Source organism: Podarcis tiliguerta, assembly GCF_965153285.1.
Source record: "Podarcis tiliguerta genome assembly, chromosome: 12".
Classification (NCBI taxonomy): Eukaryota; Metazoa; Chordata; class Lepidosauria; order Squamata; family Lacertidae; genus Podarcis; species Podarcis tiliguerta.
Window position 1 is genome coordinate 24373901 of NC_139545.1, and position 21355 is coordinate 24395255.

Consider the following 21355-nt stretch of genomic DNA (forward strand, 5'->3'; position numbering starts at 1 on the left):
GGGAAGGAACCGTGTAAATGCTGTTCTGCCCTCTCCTATTCTTCTCCTCTCATCCCCCCTTCCTTCTTCTTCTTCTTTTTTTTTGCAGTGTTAAGCATTTTGGTTGTTTAATACCTGTGTCCTCTTATCTTCCCTTTTGTGTGCCTGTTTTAAATGGGTAGCTCCTGCGGCTTTGTGCCTCACTTAAATCACACAAAAGAAGGAAGCTGTCCTACTTAAAAGAACATAAAAGGATATTGTAGTGGAAGTTTTTGAGGAGGGATATGTCAAATTAAGCAAAGACCATTGTTAAGCTCCTGCCTCTGCCTCTTCTTAACTCCTTCTGGTTTAATTTAGGGACCGAGGAGAGTCTAAATTTAGTACGTGAGCAGGGAGTATTTTATTTCATCGGCTATATCGGCTTGTACAACAGGTAACTAAAAAGTTTGCTTTCTGGCAAAGTGTTGCCAGTATAGCCCCGAGAGTTTGGTTTCTGGAATTTAGGAGAGTGTTTCTATCGAATCTTTTCAGAGAGCTGATGCTGGATGCTTTAATACCATTTTCAGCAGTGATGCTAAAGCAGTTTTTGCATTTCCTGCACCGGTTATTCAAATATCAAAAAATATATTGGTTAGAATGTACTCGTTGAAAGATTCGGGGAATAAGTGCATTAAACAAATTTGCATAAAATTGTTGAATGCTAATTTATATGTATAGAAGCAAATTTAGGATGTAAATAGCATAGAAGACAACTCATTTGCCACCCAAATAACCCCAGATAAGCTCTTATATTAATTTGTGTATCACTCCTTATCAACTCCAGGCTGATTCAGTTCCCCTATTTGTTATCCCTGAATAATATCTAGATCAAGTAATCTTAAATTAACTTATTTACGTACAGGGTGGGATAATAACAACAACAACAACAACAACAACAACAAGTATTCTGTTTATTAGTAAATTATTTATTCGTTATAATGAATTTTAATAATGTATTTTAGTATCCCTTTTGAAAAATGCCTGTAGTGAATGCAGATGGAATCTACAACTTTTTCCTCCCACTAACAAACTCTCAGCCTCCTCAATATGGAATAAACAATCCAAAGGACATTCAGAGCTGGGAGTGTCAGGCTAGCAATCTATCGGAATATTTGAACACATTTCTCAGGGATTAACTAGGGGTTCTGGGTCTTTCTCAGTACAAAAAGTGAATTGTTTTCCATTTGGTTGTCCTGTATCCATCACGATAGGTTTAGTGCTCCTATAATCAGGATGGGTTTTATTACATCAGCTCTCTTCTTGCTAACTTGGCTGTCAAGTCATGTGTAAAAGTAACTGCCATGTTCTCAGTCCACTTCATGCATCAGGGCAGGGTAGGGAATTGATTTGCCGGTGGATCTGTACAAAGGCTTGTCTCCCGCAATGACCAGTTAAATGCCCCAATGAAGGTCACATGTGGAAAATGATGAAAATAGCCTGTTGTTTCCACCCAGGATCTGCTAATCAGGAATGTACAGTCTCTGACCACAGAACATTGGATTTTGCAGCTCCTATGGCTAATATCCATTAATGGATTTATCCTCCATGAATTTGCGCACTTCCTCTGGCTAATCATCCGCTGCCTGATGAAGGTCTTCCTTTTGTCTGTCATGACTAGACAGCCAATCAATTTTGCTGGATGACTCTGAGTTCTAGAACTGCAAGGGATGGAGAATAATTTCTCTCTCTTCACTCTCTCCGGCATTCCTAATTTTATTAAAATTAGTTGTTATCAATGTAGTTTTTGGGGGGCGGGGATTTTCAAACAACTTGTGCAGTTCTCATTGCTGTGACTCAGGGATGCATAAGAAACAGCAAACAAGGGAATAGGAAGTGAGTTTTCCGTGGATTCTCCCAATCCCAAACTCCGCTTATCCTCTCATGTTAACCTTTATAGTTTTCTGTGGTTTCTGGTAGCATACGAGATGATGATTGTAGATTCTCTTATTCTTTTTTTTTACAATGCTCAGAATGTAAAACATGCACTCGGAGCCAGAAATTCACTTCAACGTTAGCAAGAAGAATACGAATGCATGGTTCTCTTTTTGATAAAGGGGACGAAGGATTGCCGGCTTTAGTAACTGCTCCAAGATATATTGATAGTGATCTGTATGACTCTGCATTTAACATTTTTAGTCCTTTATATCAAATACAATACACTCAGAGATAGACGAGTTGACTCCCTGCCATTTCTAGATGAAAAACTGAGGGTGGTAGGCAACATTACTCCTACTTAAAGTAAACCCATTGGAATTAGTAGGCATGACTAACTTAGGTGCATTAATGTTGATGGGTCTACTCTGACTAGTGTTGGGTAAAACCAGAGGTTTCTTCTTCATTCTCACAGGAAGCTACCACCTGGATGGCTTTAAAAGAAGATTGGACAAATTCATGGAAGATAAAGTTATAAATGGCTGCTGACATCTGCTGTTTCAGGTGTTGCTTTTGGGCTTCCGGTGGACATCTGGTTGGCCAATGTGTGAGCAGAATGCTGGACTAGATGGGTCTTTAAGGCGATTCAACAGGCTCGTTTCATGTTTTTAAAACAGAACAAAACCAGAATCAAACAAGTTGCAGAGAATAACATTAGTACAACAAATAGTAAAAAAAAAAAGTTTGGGGGTGGTATTCCTTTCCTCTTATGCAAGGCCTGTCCAAAGCATTTTGGCACCTGAGGTGAACGGCAAAATGGTTCTCCCCCCTCCCCACCAAGGAAGAAGATCTCTATCAAGAACAAGGGGGGTGGGGAGAGAAAGATCTACACTGGAATGTGCTGCGCCTGTGGATCCTGCTGCCTGAGGCGGTCACCTCACCCGGCCCTGCTCTTATACATTGGCCTCGACAACTTCTTCCTATTGACTATTTGGCATCAATAGAATATTTCCTCTTGAGCCAAATAGATTAAGATCACAGCGCAGGAGGAAATGGCTACAGCCCTGTGGCGAGAAGTGCCCCTTCAGCTGTTCGATTATCGTGTCATAGGGAAGAGTCGCGATATTTGAGGGAGCGAGGAGGGCTCGGGCGATCTCAAACGTTTCTTCTCCACAGACACTGAAGAAGGTTGCCCTCTTCTTGGCTGCGTCGGTGATGTCTTTTGCCTCCAGGAGGACCTGGAAGCAGGTGGCGTATCCTTCCCAGTCTCCTGCAGCTGGGCTGAGTGGCATGAAGCTGTTGTCTGTCGCCATTCTGGGTCCTTGGGTCCTGGAGCTGTAGCCTGGATGCGCGGTGCGATGCTGTGTTGCCTGTGGCGGCTGTGTGCGGTGCGCGGCAGACTCCAGTGAAATATACTTGGAGTCCTGTAGTGATTTCATGCTCTTTATTGCAGCTTGAAAAACAGTGATTGAATTGCCCCTCAAACCTCAGGCTTTTATATACATTGTTTACACAATGAGTCCTGTCTGATTGGCTGATTCTGCTTCCCTCCTGGAGCCTGATTGGTCTTTTCCTGCAGGCCAATCAGTTGTTGCATTCTAGGATCCTACCAGCCTAATAGGTTGATTAACTTCCTCCTGGAGCCTGATTGGTCTTTTCCTGCAAGCCAATCAGTTGTTGCATTCTAGGACCCTACTTGCCTATTGTTCTAGGATCCAAGCTTAGTACATAACACAAGGTTTTGATCATGACTGTGGTGTTTTTTTAAAGAGAGGAGCAAAACTTCAAGTGACACATTTGTTGTTTGGCGCTGATTCATTCCTGGAAGTTACCGTATTTTTTGCTCTATAAGACTCACTTTTCCCCTCCTAAAAAGTAAGGGGAAATGTGTGTGCGTCTTATGGAGCGAATGCAGGCTGCGCAGCTATCCCAGAAGCCAGAACAGCAAGAGGGATTGCTGCTTTCACTGCGCAGCGATCCCTCTTGCTGTTCTGGCTTCTGAGATTCAGAATATTTTTTTTCTTGTTTTCCTCCTCCAAAAACTAGGTGCGTCTTGTGGTCTAGTGCGTCTTATAGAGCGAAAAATACGGTACTCTCCAACCCAAAACAAACATGGGGATAGGAACCTCCAGTTGATGTAATATTGCTCCGCTTTTCGCAAAGCGCATTGACGCCTGTCATTCTGCACACAACCCCTTGCTGTCTTGCTTCTCTTGCTGGCTCATCACGGCTCAAGTAGGCCAAGTCTTGACAATGAGCCAAACGCGGGAAAGGGACCCTCGAAAACGTAGCAGAAAAGAGAGAGCAATTGCTCTTGAGCGCAATCTACATATCATTAGAGCCCCATTGCAGTCGGAGTGCATAATGGTACTTTATCAACTCAAACCTCTCTGTTTAATCAGTTGATTTAATTATGTGCTTGTTAATTGAAAAATTCATGGAACAAGTTATGAAGGTTAAAAATCTTAGAAGTTCAAAGAAAACCGGAGCACAGCTAGGAGCCGTGATGCTGAGCTGGGAACGCTCTCAGCTGTGTGCAAATGTGTCTTTTCAGGGCATTGAGAGCTCAGTGGGAATCCTTCAGTTGTGAGGATACAGAAGGTCTCCATTCAGGTCATGCCTCAGGGCCAAACATGAAGTGATTCATGTGGTTTGCCTTGGTGTGCACGGTTTTCTTTCAGGAAAAAAGCCTCCCTTCTCAAGTCTCCCCACCCAACCCAAAATCTCTGATCTAGTGAACTGGGAACCAAGGTTTATATATTAAAATTTGAGGCCTAAACACAATGCCAGTGCGGAGAGTTTCTGTTCAGGGTGTCATGTGCTGTTTCAGCAAACGTGGGTGGTGCTGTGGTCTAAACCACTGAGCCTCTTGGGCTTGATGATCAGAAGGCTGGCGGTTCGAATCCCCACAACAGGGTGAGCTCCCTTTGCTCTGTCCCAGCTTCTGCCAACCTGGCAGTTTGAAAGCACACAGTACAAGTAGATAAATAGGCACCACTGCAGTGAGAAGGTAAACAACATTTCTATGTGCTCTGGTTTCTGTCTTGGTGTCCCGTTGCACCATAGGTGGTTTAGTCAAGCTGGCCACATGACCTAGAAAGCTGTCTGTGGACAAACACCGGCTTCCTTGACCTGTAAGTGAGATGAGTGCCGCAACCCCATAGTCGCCTTTGACTGGGCTTAACCACACACAGAGTGCAAGTCCCAATTCTTCTTGTTTAGTTTGTGGGTCTGCCTTTCCTGCACCTGATGTCAGATGATGGACAGGTGAGCAGGGTTTGGGCCAATCTATGCCATGGGCCAAATGGGGAGACCTAGCAGGTCTAGTTAAGCTCCTGGGCTAGAAGGCTTAGGCTTATCTTAGCATATGGATCCCTTTCTCTTGTGCATAGATGGCATAGTTTTGGCTACATATGGTCCCGTGGTCCAAGGCTGAGTTCACATTTACAGCTGATCCATACTGTACATTTAAAGCACAATCCAATGCGCATTTAAAGCAAATTATTTCCCCCAAAGAATTTTGGGAACTGTAGTTGCTACAATTCTGAGCACTCTTAACATGCCACAATTACCAGAATTCCTTTGGGGAATGCTTTAAATGTGCATTGTGGATGTACTTTCAGTGTATGGTGGATCTGCCCATGGAATAATGGGAAAAAACTGACAAAATGAAATAAACATGTCAGACTGCTTTAATTTAAAATTTTTGAAGTTCCTTATTGACATATGAATTTGGGTGCTTCTTGTTCTGGGTCTGAGCGCTGAAGAAAGAATATGTACGATTCCGCACTTTAAGTTCATGTTAACTTAACCGATGATTGGTTGCAACATATTATTTCCCCTGCAAAAAATGACAGTAACGCAAACTTTTAGCAAAGTGTTTTTGAAAGGTAGCAGGCTGAAAAGAAAGGGGTGGGGGGAAGCGGGCAAAAGTTCAGAGTGGTAATGAACTGAATATGCCTCTAATTATATTGAATTTACAAGTAATAAGATGAAGCAATATTAGAAATTACTTCTGAGCGAAATTTGGTGCCTCAAGGCACAGAGGGCGTCCTTTCGACTCGAGAAAAATGAATAAGTGTTGTATCATTATATTCCATTTTAAATATCTGTCACTCCAAACCTCAGAATGAACTCCAGAGGTCTAGTCATTTGGCAGGGCGGGGAGAGAAAACTCCAGTAAACATTTCATGAAGGCTTCATAGAATCATAGAAGTGTAGTTGGAAGGAACCCCGGAATCACTTGGGATTTCTTTCTCCTCTGCCCACTCCCCAAATCCCTAGGTCTCATTTTTAGTTTCTCACCATTTAATGCAGGCCTTACCTTGAAGACTGAGCAGGAGAGTGGGAAAGGATTGGTCAGTCCAAAATCTGCATTTTCTTCTGGGCAAGTTTTTTTGGGGGCCACATGCCAGTGCTGGGCAGGGCCAGAGACAAGTGTAGGTGGAACAACAAATGTGGTCTGTGTTTGCCTGAGCTTGAGTCTGGACTAAGGATTCTGAGCTCCTGATTCGATACATGATGTCCAATCACAGAACAGTTCAGGATTTGGGCCTCTGCCATTGGCCCTTGAACTCATGAGTCGTGATTTGCAGCTTGGAAGTTTAGACAGCCAATCACGTTGGGAGTGGGAGTGGCCCAGGCTTTCAGAAATGTATATAAGCAGTTGTTTTGCCTTGTTTTGCCCAGTTACTTAGTTCAATAAAGCTTCTTGCTGTTATCACTGTGTCTTGCCTCATGGGAACCCACCTACACTTCAACAAATATGAATTTTACCTCTGTACTGTACATTTGTTTGCCCCCCTCTTCTGATATTATCAGAGTTAAAGGACGCAGTCCGGTCAGGCAAAGAAATCAGTGAAGAGGGCAATGCTATAATGGTTGACCTCTCAACCTGACAACTATGATATTATCTTTCCGGAAGCAGTCCTGCTTTCAGTAGGCAGACCACTCCCCTTTTTATCCTGCCATCATCATCAACATGCTAATCAAGTGGTGTCTACTTCATCATTGCAGCTGACACTCCAGAGCAGCCTTTACAAATCTGGTTGCTTCCAGATGTTTCTAGAGCTGACTCCTAGAGGCCAAGGACCCTTCGGCTCCCCCCTTAAATATTTGTGGGTCTGCCCCCTTCCAAGTTGATGGGCATTGCCATTAAAATAGTGTGTGTGTGCCACGTCGTGTGATCGATTATGCAGGACGGGACATACCTGGCCTCCTTCATACCTGGGCATGCTCAGTGAGACTTTTAAAAATCATTTTTCTTCTTCAGGCAGCAGCTTTCCCATGCCACATTGCACACTGATTTTGACAACCCGCCCCACTGTCCTATGCTGTGGCGGGCAACTTTAGTTGTATACTTCTCTGTATCCTGATGACCGAGGGAGAGTGCACCATGAGCCTCAGATTGGTTTCCGCAGGCCAGTTTTACATATTAATGTGAGGAGCCAGTAGAAATAGGGTTTTATTATAAAATGCACATGTCTATCACTTGGAGCACAAGCGGCAACTTCTGAGCACATGAAGGAACATGAAGCTGTGCTCCTCAGATATATTTCACATTTTTACAATCTAGCACTATGGTTTACAACACTACGGGGACTGCAGAGGACGATGAATACAATTCATCAACACCAACAACTTAATCCTCAGTTGGCATGAAAGACATATATAAGTGTTGGAGAAGTATCTCGTTGTGGGATGTGAGGCTTAAGAGAGAGCCTAACGATCGAAATGAAGATGAGTTACAGAATGGGGATCTTGAGGCCTGATCCTACGCCATGGTGTGGCAAGGTTAAAGAAGGCAGGGAGAGGCAGGGTGAATGCAGCACCTCTGGAGTAAAATTATGCTCTGGAGGCACAAATTCAGCCCAGACACTAGTGCCAATGTGGAGTGGTGGTTAGAGTGTTGGACTAGGACCTGATAAACTAGATTGTGATTAATTGAGGAGGGGGAGAACCATGTACACTGCCTCGAGTTCCTTGGAGAAAAAAAGAGAGGGATATAAATGCAATACATAACCACTGGTTTGCCTCAGGTGCCAAATGACTTGGCCTGGCCCTATATGATGCCACTTTAAACAGTCATGGCTTCCCTCAAAGCATTCTGGGAGCTGTAGCTTGCTAGGGGCGCAAATGGGGACAGTGGGACCTCGGTTGTCGAACGTAATCCATTCCGGAAGACTGTTCGAATTCCAAAACGTTCAACAACTGAAGTGAAAAGGCAGAATTTCAATTTCAATGGTGAAAACGGAAAAACACCCAGCGGAAGCCGTTTGACTTCCGAGGCACATTTGAAAACAGAAGCAATTACTTCCGGGTTTTTGGCGTTCGAAAACTGAAACGTCCGGCTTCCGAGACGCTCAAAAACTGAGGTACCACTGTGTAGAGCAGAGGTTTAGGGTCAGAGTTTCCCTTCTGCTAGATGGGCTACCTTCCTTCATTTCCCTCTGCAGCCCATGCAGGATACGTACTTTTAAATTAGATATATCTGCACTCCGATGGTGTACATTCACTGCTAGCTCTGTCACCAGTCACACCATACTTAGCCCATAAACCACATTTATTTTGAATCTGCTAAAGGGAACGATATTTCGTGTTCAACGTGATATAAAGAGAAAGGGAAAAGGTGAGCCCTTGATATATTACAAATCTTTCACGGCATGAAATAACTATTGCCCTATTATTCTGCCCCTGACATTTTTATTTTTAAGGGAATTTTGCTTGATTTGTGCGGGTGACAACTCTGACGTGTTGTTTCCAGTGACCTTACATCCAAAACCAGTAGCGTGTGACATTTGATGGCCCAGATAAAAAACATTAATGGCCTAAGAAGGTTTATTTTCCTGATCATAAATTAAGTTTAAATAACTCTGAATTTATTTTAAACTCCTCAGTACTTTTTACTGTCTGACCAATAAATGTATTTATTACAGGCAGCTTAACTTTGGTTTCCCTGGCAAAGCCACTTACACAGGTTCCTATGTGCAGGCACAGAGTCTCCACAGTCTTGTGCTGAGGCAATGCTTGCGAGATGAACTGAATAAAAGAGATCTTTGCTAGTGAACTAAAATCAACCTAGAATAAGAGTGTGTTTGGTTTTCCCTGAAAGGTGGGAAGCAGCCATGATTCAAGATCTGTGGAATTCATAATTGAGTGGGCATTTGAACTTAGGTCTCCTAGTCCCAGGGCTTTTTTCCAGAATTCACAGGAACTCAGTTCCAGCACCTCTCGGGTGGGTCCAATTGCCATTATAACAGAACAAGGAAAGTGCTCGTGGTGAATTCTGGCACCTCTTTTTCTAGAAAAATAGTTCTCCCTGGTCCAAACTTCAGCGACTACAGCATGTTGATGTACACACAGGCAAATAGGCAGACAGAGTTGTTTACAAGTGGTTGCAAAACTGGTGACTGGGAGTGGCCGCTGAGACCATATAACACTGGTCCTGAAAGACCTGCATTGGCTCCCAGTACGTTTCCGAGCACAATTCAAAGTGTTGGTGCTGACTTTTAAAGCCCTAAACGGCCTCAGCCCAGTATACCTGAAGGAGCGTCTCCACCCCCATCGTTCAGCCCGGACACTTGAGGTCCAGCGCTGAGGGCCTTCTGGAGGTACCCTCCCTGTGAGAAGCGAGGTTATAGGTAACCAGGCAGAGGGCCTTCTCGGTAGTGGCGCCCACCCTGTGGAACACCCTCCCGTCAGATGTCAAGGAAATAAACAACTATCTAACTTTTAGAAGACATCTGAAGGCAGCCCTGTTTAGGCAAGTTTTTAATGTTTGATGTTTTATCATGTTTTTAATATTCTGCTGGGAGCCACCCAAAGTGGCTGGGGAGGCCTGGCCAGATGGGTGGGGTATAAGTAATAATTTATTATTATTATTATTTTTATTATTTCTGCTGCTACTACTACTACTACTACTACTACTACTACTACTACTACAAGCATCCCTGAACAATGTGATTACAAGAGAAGGGTGGGGTTTCATCACCATCATCATCAAGAGGAATTAATCATCAAAATTTGTTAAGGTTAGTGTTTCCCAGTGACTCAGTCCATCCACATAGACTTCATAGAGACAGCATACAACCTATATTGCAGATATTTATACTGTGCAGCTTGAAGCAACAGGATGAATAAAAATGGACTCCTCTTGGAATAAAAATTGTCCAGACCAAAATATGGTTTTGAAAGCTGTACTGAAAGAACTTTCTTCAAATAGACCCAGAAACAAATGCTACATCCAAAAAGTTGCATAAAACCACATGCTTATCCAAGCACAGGTAAAGGTAAAGGTACCCCTGACCGTTAAGTCCAGTCGCGGACGACTCTGGGGTTGCGGCGCTGGGGTTGTGATGAGGTCTTTCTCATCACACACACAGACTCCATTAGCCTGCATTCCAACCGGAAGCAGGAGAGGCTCATTTGCACACCTTCCTTCTATGGTGACTTGAGAACAAAGATACAGTAACTCCTTCTAAATGGATATTTGAGAGAATACCATGTGATCTAATGTAGGCATATGACAGAGCCAGCAGAGATACATTACTAGTTAAGCAACTGTTAGACAATCTGCTGCTCCTTCTTACCTTTGGTGGAATTTCCCAATGTTCCCTTTAGCAATACACATTCAGGCATTGTCCATTTCAGTGGACAATTAAACAATTATGCCTAACAAGCAATACAATTAAAGCACACTTGAAGCACACACCCCCCTTCACTCGAATTCTGGGCACTGCAGTTTGTTAAGGGTTTCCGGTAATTGTAACTCTAGTGCCCAGAATTCTTGGGGGGGGGGGGAATGTGCTTCAAGTGTGCTTTAAAATTAAAAATAGTGTATATACAGCCCAAGATTTGACATCTGTGGGATTTGACATCTTTCTGCAGGGCCTGCAAGATGGAGCTGTTCCGCCTGGCCTTTGGCTTGGACTCAGTCTGACCCCTTGTATGGGATTTGGTATATAAATTTTCCCTTGGCTTTTTTGCTGGCCCATGTAGGACCAGCATGGATAGCTGGTTCAGGTGAATATCTGATGTTTCCTCCCTTTATGGTCTTGATTTATGGGCTACTACTAAAATGAGACTGCATTTTAAGCTGTATTTTAATTAACTGTTTGTTTGTTTGTTTGTTGTTATTGTTGTTGTTTTCTATTACATTTTATTGTAATTCATATTTGGTGTTGTTGTTGTTGTTGTTGTTGTTGTTGTTGTTATATAAGAGTTTTAAGAATATAGTTCTACCAACCATTCCTTCCTGCTGTCTATGCAGACAGCCAAGGATGCATCAGATAAGAGTGTCAGATTAACACACTTGTAACAGTATGTATGGATAACTTAGAAAGATTAAAAAAAATGGAAAAGTAGTGATATGCAATTGAAAATAGGATCAATAGGGCCCAAGGAAGGGATGGGGGGGGGGGTCAGAAGATTCAGAGTAATCTCGATATTTGGATTCGGAATTGTTTTTGTTGTATGTTTATATTCTTGAAAATTGAATAAAAAATTATTTCAAAAAAAGAGTGTCAGATTTACCACATTTGGCACATCAGGTTCGTCTAAGTGACCGCCTTTGCTTACCTAAGAATATCCATTTTATTTGTGTTGTGTTGTGTTGTTTTTCAGCATGCAAGTCTTCTCCAACATGCCGTCAAGTCAAGGCGCTCATCACCGGTGTTCGATGCACCATTACCAGGAAGTCGGGGAGTTGCGCACCGATTCAAGTTTCTAGATAATTACATAATTTATTAATGGCACAAAGCCGGTCTCAAGGGTATTGTGATGCCAGAAAAGTAAGATTGATCCCCCAGACCAAAGCATCATCAGATTCATAGTGGTAATAGATTCTAAAAGACACTAACATATTGCTCTGCCGAGAAGCCTAATGAATAGAATGTTAGCGCTTCATTTTGCAGCTCAGGTGACAAGCTGTAGAAAGAAATAACCCGGGGAGACAGGTAAGCCATAAGGAAACGCATGTTGGGAAGAGAAAGGAACAGGTCCCCCATCATTTTGCTATTTTGAAACTCTCATTTAGGAAGACCATTTGGGGGTAACGCAACAGCTCTGGGTATATTTGGGGAAGTCTCTGTTGGAGGTCCGCCATGGCTCAGATTCATGTTCTGTATGTTCCAGAAGCTGCACATTCATGACTGTGGGCCTGATTCTGTGGAATTCCCTCCCAGCTGAGAGTAGACAAGCTTTCTTCTCCCTGTTGAACTTCAGCAGGGTTTCTTTCCAGGGGAGACTCAACGGAACTCAGTTCCGACACCTCTCAGGTGGGCACCATTGTCATTATAAGAGAACAAGGGAGGCGTTCATGGTGAGTTTCAGTACCTATATTTCCAGAAAAATAGCACTAAACTTCAGGCACCTTTATATTATAAAATTTAATTGATCTTATCCATTGTATGCCTTTCGATTTTCACATATACAATGGAACCTTGGTTCTCGAACTTAATCCATTCCAGGAGTCTGTTTGACTCCCAAAACTGTTCAAAAACCAAGATGCACCTTCCGATTGGCTGCAGGAGCCTCCTGCACTCAATTGGAAGCTGCGTAAGCCACGTTGGATGTTCGGCTTCCGAAAAACATTCGCAAACTGGATGTTTGGGAGCTGATTTGTTTGACAACTAAGCCGTTTGGGAGCCAAGGTACCACTTAGAAACTTCAGTAATTCAGCAGCATATAGTTTAACTTTAAGAAAACAAAATAAGATAATATTTTACACACACACACACCACAAACCCACCACATTTTCCAAGGAACTGGCCATATTTGCTTTGCTAACATTTTGTTTCTGCATCGTTGATGGTTATCTGAATATGTATTTGATTCCAGTTCAACATCTGCCTTCCCAAAATGCTTCTGCATAGGTCACATTCCATCATGCAATTAATTCACACTGAAATCAGTGAAGCTCAACAGTGCACTCCTATAAATGTCTACTCAGAAGTACTCAAAGTTCAAAGAGAGACTTACCGGTACTTCCAGGAAAGCTTGTTTAGGATTGTAACCTAAACATGCCTAGCACTGGACTGGATTGTGGCTGTAACTCCTTAGTAAATTTTTACTAAATTTTTATTTTGCTCTCCCATGCTTATTGCCCCCCTCTCACCCCCAATTAATTATTTCATTTTATAATAGATTTTTATGAGAATTAATTTTGGGAATGCATTTAATGGGTAGGTTCATGGAGACATGCAACCCATGTAGTTTTAAGGAAGGAACACTACCACTGGTTTAAAAGCTGTAGCCATAAGGCCTACAAAACACAGAATAATTGATTAACCAAGAGTTCTTGAAGAGGATGATTTGATTAGGGTAATTTATAGAGATTGTATCTCATGTCATCCTTTGTCTTTGAAAACAGAGAAGGAAATGGCTTCTGAGTACATTTAGCCGCCAGCATGAGAGATGGTGTATACTGCACGATCACTTACAAGGGACCACTCAATTCTGTACTTTTCCAGCTAGTCAAATATCCAATAACCACACACACACACACACACACACACACACACTCCTGCCCAGACATCATAGTTCTATGAACAGGAAACTTTTCTAACATTGGCTTATAAAAATATTTGGGGTTGTTCACTGCTCTGCTCTCTGTAGCATAAACATTTATTTAAATGGGGCTGTCTTTCCAGTAATGAAGAATGAAGGAAAAACAATGGTCTGATTTTGACAAATTAACTTGTGATTTGGAGAGTCAGTGAAGCAGGGAAGAGACATTCCTAACTATACTAATTAAACGAGCTTGCAACATTTATTTTAATGCAATGGAACCAGCCATATGAAGATGAACATTTTAATTTATTTTGCAGTGACATTATGAAAAATTTCTCTGCTACAGATTATCTACAAAAACAAATCTCATCAGCATCTAGGTTTTGTGCATGAAATTTACATCCCTCGCGTAAGTCTGACCTTCCCCAGTGAAAACAAATGGAATGAGCTAAGTTAAAAAGTTTCTGCAAAGGTTGTCTTTCCATTGATGTGATGGTTTATGTTCAAATTACCTCTGTGAAAAACACATCCATTTTTCATGGCGCAGCGTAGATGAAAAATTCCAAATCCATTCTAAGGGGAATGCAAATATACCTCATTAGTTCAAAAACATTTTTCATGAAGGACTGCTGAGTATTCTCAGGCAGATGAGGATGTGGAATGAGCCAAGAATGAACACCACGTGTACTAATTGTTTTTAAACTTGTTCCTTTCCTGTCTGGCAACTCAGTTACCATTGCAAGAAGAAGAAGAAAGATCTTGGTGGGGGAGCACAACAGAGTCCAGCGATTATTTCAATCTGTGCCTGTCAATATCGGAAGTAGCTTCATGAAAAGGCAGGGCATCTGCCGCCCCCCAGTCATCTAAATAAATAATGTAGGATGAACAAAGAGGAATATGGAGACATATGCTGTATAGTGTACTCGGTCACATTGGCACAATGTGTTAGAGACTAGGGATGGAGGAGAAATTCAATTTTGCATTGTAATGAGAAACTTTTCGAACCAGTATATGAACTGAAACAGAAGCATCCTTCAAAATCTTCACTTCTCTGAATTTTGCAAAAGTTGTACATATTAGGGGAAAGCATACATAAAAATGCATAGCTCAGATATATACAATACAAAAATGTACTAGTGCTTGCAAAAATGTTTACATGGGTCCAAAATGCATACAAAAGTGTATGTGTGTGTGTGTGTGTGTAGGCAGGAAGAACCAGCCAAACAAATATAAGATGGGGGGCATCTGGTTTACTAGCAATACATGTGAAAAGGAACTGGGGTCTTAGTGGACCACAAGCTTAACATGAGTCAACAGTGTGATGCAGCAGCAAAAGAAAAAAGAAAAAAGCTAATGCAATTCAAGGGTTTCCATATGTCCTCTTTTTCCAGGACATGTCCTCTTTTTCATGGGTAGTCCTCATAACAATCCATAGTTTAAAGTAGAAGTTGGCAAATATGTCCTCTTTTTTGCTCTTCGAAATATGGCAACCCTATCTAGGCTGCATCAACAGAATACAGTGTCCAGATCAAGGCAAGTAAATAGTTCCACTCTCCTCTGCCTCGGTCAGACCACAACTGGAATCCTGTGTCCAGTTCTGGGTGACACAATTTAAGAAGGATATTGACAAGCTGGAATGTGTGCAGAGATGATCAAGGGTCTGAAAACCAAGCCTTATGAGGAGTGGTTGATGGAGCTGGATATGTTTAGCCTGGAAAAGAGGCGACTGAGAGGAAATATGATAGCCACCTTCAAATATCTCAAGGGCTGTCATGTGGAAGATGGAGAAAGCTTGCTTTCTCCTGCTCTGGAGGGTAGGACTTGAACTAATGGCTTCAAGATTACTGTCAGAAAGTTCCTCCTCATGTTTGGTCGGAATCTCCTTTCTTGTAACTTGAATCCATTGGCTCATGTCCTACCCTCTGAAGCATGAGAAAACAAGCTTGCTCCATCCTCCATGTGGCAACCCTGAAGATATTTGAAGATGGCTATGATGTCTTCTCTCAGCCTCCTCTTTAATTCATCTCAGGCTAATATCTTGAGCCCTGTCATAAGTTCCCTCATAAACGTTTATACAACACAAGCCTGCAGTGATCGGCTTTTGCCCCACACAACTCAAGCATGGAGACTGACATTTCCTGTGGCTTTCACTGATAACTCAGTGCGCATGAAGGATTCTAGCTGGCAGTAAAAAAAAAAAAAAAAAAAAAAACAGCGAAAAGCAAATGCCATTTGATACATTGCATTTGGGAACCTGAATTACCAAACATAAGTTCATCTCAAGAGAAGAAGAAGAAGAAGAAGAAGAAGAAGAAGAAGAAGAAGAAGAAGGGGAGTTTGGACTTGATATCCTGCCTTTCACTCCCCTTCAGGAGTCTCCAAGCGGCTAACATTCTCCTTTCCCTTCCTCCCCCACAACAAACACACTGTGAGGTGAGTGAGGCTGAGAGACTTCAGAGAAGTGTGACTGGCCCAAGGTCACCCAGCAGCTGCATGTGGAGGAGTGGAGAAGCGAACCTGGTTCACCAGATTATGAGTCTACCACTCTAAACCACTACACCACACTGGCTCTCCAGAGCCCTGGTAGATAAGACCAAAGGTAAGACTAGCATCCTCTTCCACAGCAGCCAATCAGATACCAATGAGAAGCCCTCAAGCAGGAGATGAAGGTACTCAGAGGCATCCTGCTTGTGAACCTGAAGGATGGACAGCGAGTAGCATGATGCTTGTTCCATACCTGCAACATGCAGCTGGTATTTGTTTGCATTTCCCTTTAAAATCCCTCAATAGACAATTGCATGGGCAATCCAGAAGTCCCTTGTCCAGGTATGTTGAGACCTGATAATGAAATTACCTCTACACATCTTCTCTTGGGGCTGCTGTAGCTAAAGGACATGCCGTGCATGGAGAAAGTCCTAGGTTCAATATCAGAATCTCCAGGAATGGCTGAAAAAGACTGCCAGCTAAAAACCTGGAGAGATAGTGCCAGTCTCAGAAGAGACAATACTGAGACAATATTGAGCTAGATGGTTCATGAGCAGCATGAACTAACATGTTGCCCATTCATGTTAAACCATAGCTTCTTCTTTTTTTACTTTATGGTTTAGCATGATATCTGAACCAGGCCATTGTAAGTTCATATCACTAGATTTTTCAACCATACACATCATCTTCAGATCTGTTCTCTCCATCATGCAAGTAACATCAGAGCAGGAAATTATACATTCACAGCTCTTGTGTTCAAAACAACTGATAACATTCTGTCTCTGCGTCAGAGAATGTTCTTATAAATTGGATGCACAGCAGGGGGAACCTATTACAGTACAACAAGCTTTCCCACCCTGTCTGTTTGGTTGGTTACCCTTCTAAAGGCAGCTGCATAGGGACACAGAAATATAAAACATATTCCTCTTCTTTTGAGGATTACTTCGGGTAAGTTGAAAATCGCTATGTGGCCTATCTTTAGCCTAGGGCCGCAGGCTAGCAATTGAATTTCTTACTTGCAAGACTTTGCCTAAGATGAAGTTCAAAGTCATTCAGAGACGTTTGCCTGGCACCTGCTTCGTATAACATAGACAGGTGGTGAAAAAACTATTTTATTTTCTCAGGTTTTAATCAACACATTGTGGCTGTTTTTTGGAGCTGCTTCGGAGCTGCTATTGTTACACTATGCATTGCTTTGTGCTTTATTCTGTTTTATTGAATTTGTGTGTAGCCTTTTTTACACTTTATTGTTTCGTTTTTGGAAGCCACCTTGGATTTATATGTGTGTGCGCACATGTGCCATGTAGTTCCCAATCAGCTGATTGATGGCACTTGCCAAGAGCTACACACAGGGATTTAAAGATCCCATTGATCAGCTGAGAGTTGGTACCCGCAACCTCACTTTGACCCCACCATGTCTCTACCCATCCTATAATGGTAAAGGTAAAGGAACCCCTGACCATTAGGTCCAGTCGTGACCGACTCTGGGGTTGCGGTGCTCATCTCGCTTTATTGGCCGAGGGAGCCGGCATACAGCTTCCAGGTCATGTGGCCAGCATGACTAAGCTGCTTCTGGCGAACCAGAGCAGCACACGGAAACGGCATTTACCTTCCCGCTGGAGTGGTACCTATTTATCTACTTGCACTTTGACGTGCTTTCGAACTGCTAGGTTGGCAGGAGCAGAGACCGAGCAACGGGAGCTTACCCCGTCGCAGGGATTTGAACCGCCGACCTTCTGATCAGTGAGTCCTAGGCTCTGTGGTTTAACCCACAGCGCCACCCGCGTCCCTTACCCATCCTATACCTGATGTCAAATAGGACAGGTGTAGGTGGGCATGGAGGCAGGTAGACATGGAGTGGCTAAAATGGCCTTCTGGGCCACATGAGGAGGCCTGATTCAGCCAGAGGTTCCCCAACACTGAAATAGACGAATAAACAATAAACTGAGTGTGCAACACAGGAGCCCACTACAGCAGCTCAGCTAGACACATTACATTTTTTTCCTGAGAGACTACAGCAACAAAGGGATATAAGGTCTCCTGCTGTCACTAACTCTGCCTCCAGTATATCACCTAACCTGGAGAAAGAGGAGCTCAAGCTTCTGAATTCTCTTGTCCTCTTGCTCTGGCTTCAAAATCAGTCTCGCCACAAATATAGCTCCTCCTGGTGGCCACTGAAAATGCATCAGGTGCATATTCCTGCTTTCATGTGGCCAAAGAACATGGCGGCTTAGATGTTTATGGTTGTTCCAGCTCCCCGTAATTTAGCAGTGCGAGACAATGACAACGAACTGGGAGGAATATGGAAATCAGCTTTCTGTTTTCGAGATGCAACCCCAGTTTTCTAGAGATTAATTTTATGTATAAAGTTTTACATCTCAGAGTGTGATCAGCATTTTCCCCCCTTGGATGACTCTAAGTAAATGCATTTTTGAGTTTGGGAATTCATCATGTCTGATTAATGATGTGTATATAGAGCTTCCTGTATCATTTTCCTTCTTTTGGTCTTTCTTATTCAAGTTGTTTGCTGTACTCCAACCCTGCGGATAGATGGTTCCGCAGTGATAGATGTAAAGTTTGCATAAGACATGTAACAGCAGGACAGCCTATTATCACTGTACATTTTCCATGGCTGTGCAAACCTCTGTAGGCTATTTTATTGCTAATAGATCTGCAGAGAAACAGTCATGATTTTACGACTCTTTTTAAAATGGAAATTCATGTTTGAGAAATACAACTGGGGGGGAAACAGATGTAAACCACTTAAGCATTTGCAGAAAATTGAGATGCATACTCTTATTTACAGAGCCACAATGCTGCCATCTCTTCACTTTTGAAACTAAAATAAGCAATCTGTTTACCACGGGAGATGAGGAACGATAAACTTGCACATCCTGGCTCCCTCCGCTCTACAAAGCAATAGACAGTGTCACTGTTTCTGTGCTTAATGACACAGACGAAATGGGATGACAATTTCCCCCCACCCAGATTTTATTGCCTATAACACATTGCCCTCTGTAATATATATAGAAGTGACATGAGAGCAGGAAAAGGTTTCAGCATAACTGTGAGTTTACATTTAAATTATGTTATAAAAGCCAAAAATGGTTGCCCAGCACATTACAGGGGTTACCTGGGTATTTAAAGTAATCTGGTTATCAATTTCAGAAACCTAAAGAGCAGCCATTGCAAAGCATTTAGATACAGATCAAAGAACTGGATATCCTCAGCCATTTCTGAGCCAACGTTACAGCCCAGTCTAATATACTGTATTCTGATTTTGCGGAGAAATGTGAGGATGCACTGGCAAATCTGAACTGAGGACCCAAATGTACAACAGCTGCTAGTTGCAAAGGTTCTAGATTCATTGGTAAGGCGCTTGTTTTTCAATGTGAGCAAGGTCTCAGCGCCTGGGATCAGACAAAAATACGTGCTGTAATAATGAAGACGAGAGTGCCTCAAAGCAGGTTGCAGCTTCTCAGTACTAGGTAATCACAGAAAGACCCCACACAGTTGGAGTTAGGGAAGATGGCCTTCGGCTAGACAGTACAGTGGTACCTCGGGTTAAGAACTTAATTCGTTCTGGAGGTCTGTTCTTAACCTGAAACTGTTCTTAACCTGAAGCACCACTTTAGCTAATGGGGCCTCCCGCTGCTGCCGCGCCACCGCCGCACAATTTCTGTTCTCATCCTGAAGCAGAGTTCTTAACCCGAGGTATCATTTCTGTGTTAGCGGAGTCTGTATCCTGAAGCGTATGTAACCCGAGGGACCACTGTAAGGCCTTGTTGCTGAAATGTGGGTTTTTCCCCCCAGAAAAGAAGCTGGCTTCTAGATACTCACACCAACACTTTTGCATCATAGAGAATACTGGCAAATGGCAGTTTTCTGTGAAAAACAAACCAAAGTTATAAATCCCAAGGATTTCTCCCAGGATAGCCGTGGTTAGTATTTGAATGCTGACATGAGATCAGGGGTGGCCCCTCCTGTTTTGCCTGCCACCCCGCTCCCCGGAGGGATCTGTGCGATCTTATGGGGCTCTCGTGAGATCTCACTTGAACCAAGGGAGGGTGGATGGCAGACTTCTCATCACTTAGACTGGAGGAAGAATCCTCCCTTCACAAATGGTGGAAACTGAGTCAGCTTACTTCTGTAGTCATTGCACGGCTTCCCCACACAGGAATGGGCCGCACATTTCCAAAACACCTGAAGTGAATTTTTGAGAAGCTTACTCTTAAACTTTTGCAAAGGGGAAAAAAAATTCTAATTACTATATCCAAAAGCTTTTTTGACCCTTTGCAGTAAAACAAGGAAACCACAGCAGCAGAGGAAAGGGACAGATTTTTCCAACAGCTGTCTAACATTTCTGTCAGTGTTGACACGAAATACATTTAAAAGCCTCAGAAAATCATCAGAACATTTAGAGCCCAGTGATGACAATTTCCAATCTCCAGTTGCAAATTTGGAATGGCTCTCAGTATTTCAGTATGAGCTTTTCAAATGAACATCTGGCAGCATTTTTTTTTTGTACGAAAGAAAAACTGAATGAAAACATCCCCCAAATACAGAAACTACCTGTCTAGTTATTTTCTCAGTTCAGATACAGAGGCAGATGTTTTAGAAGAGTTTAATATAAATCTATTTTGATGTTTGCCTTTCTTAGAAAATGTTATTTATTTATTGGTGTGTGAGAAGTTCTGAGCTGCTACTTCCAGCCACATGGCTTTAGCCAACCTCTCTAGTTTTAGACAAGAACAGAGCCTGAAAATAACCTATACCAATAGTTTAGGAACTTTTACCCTTTAGTAACCAAGCTATAGTTTACTGCCTGTGCAACTTTTTTCTGACTGCTGCCTAGAAAAGCACATGAATCTGACCTTTGGATAGTTTGTAAGCAAACCATTTTATAAGATACCAAATATATGGTCTTTTTCTATGCTAGGTGAAGTGGGAAACTTTGGAAGGAGCTTTTAAAAGAGGACATTTTGGAATTCACCGGAAAGGGCACACTTTAAGGTGTTACAGCCTATATTTCCACACTTTTCTTTCCTGTGTGTTTTGACACGTTAAATCTCTGCTGAAGTTCTCTCACCCATGAGTACTTGCTCCAAACTCCCATCTTGGCTTTCAGTGAATTTTCCCCACACCTCACAGGGCTGTTGTGAGGATTAAATGAGGAGGGAGAGAGACATCTATGCCACCTTTAGCTCCTTGGAGAAAAAGGTGGGCACTTTAAATTAAGGGGCACTTGCTTCTCCATGAAGGTGGTGCTAGTTACTGAGATAGTGCTACAATTCCTATATAAAGCTCAATCTCAGAGTAAAGGTAAAGGGACCCCTGACCTTTAGGTCCAGTCGCTAACGACTCTGGGTTTGCAGCGCTCATCTTGCTCTATAGGCCAAGGGAGCCAGTGTACAGCTTCTGGGTCATATGGCCAGCATGACTAATCCGCTTCTGACCAAGCTGCTTCTGGCGA

General features: G+C 42.6%; 1 long non-coding RNA gene across 1 annotated transcript; it reads left to right on the plus strand.

Annotated features, from left to right (window-relative positions):
* The first annotated feature begins 12133 nt into the window (after positions 1–12133).
* On the plus strand, positions 12134–14186 carry LOC310660690. The gene is made up of 3 exons (XR_014503607.1): positions 12134–12208; positions 13716–13807; positions 14129–14186. It is a non-coding gene; the product is annotated as an uncharacterized lncRNA (long non-coding RNA).
* Positions 14187–21355: the final 7169 nt, after the last annotated feature.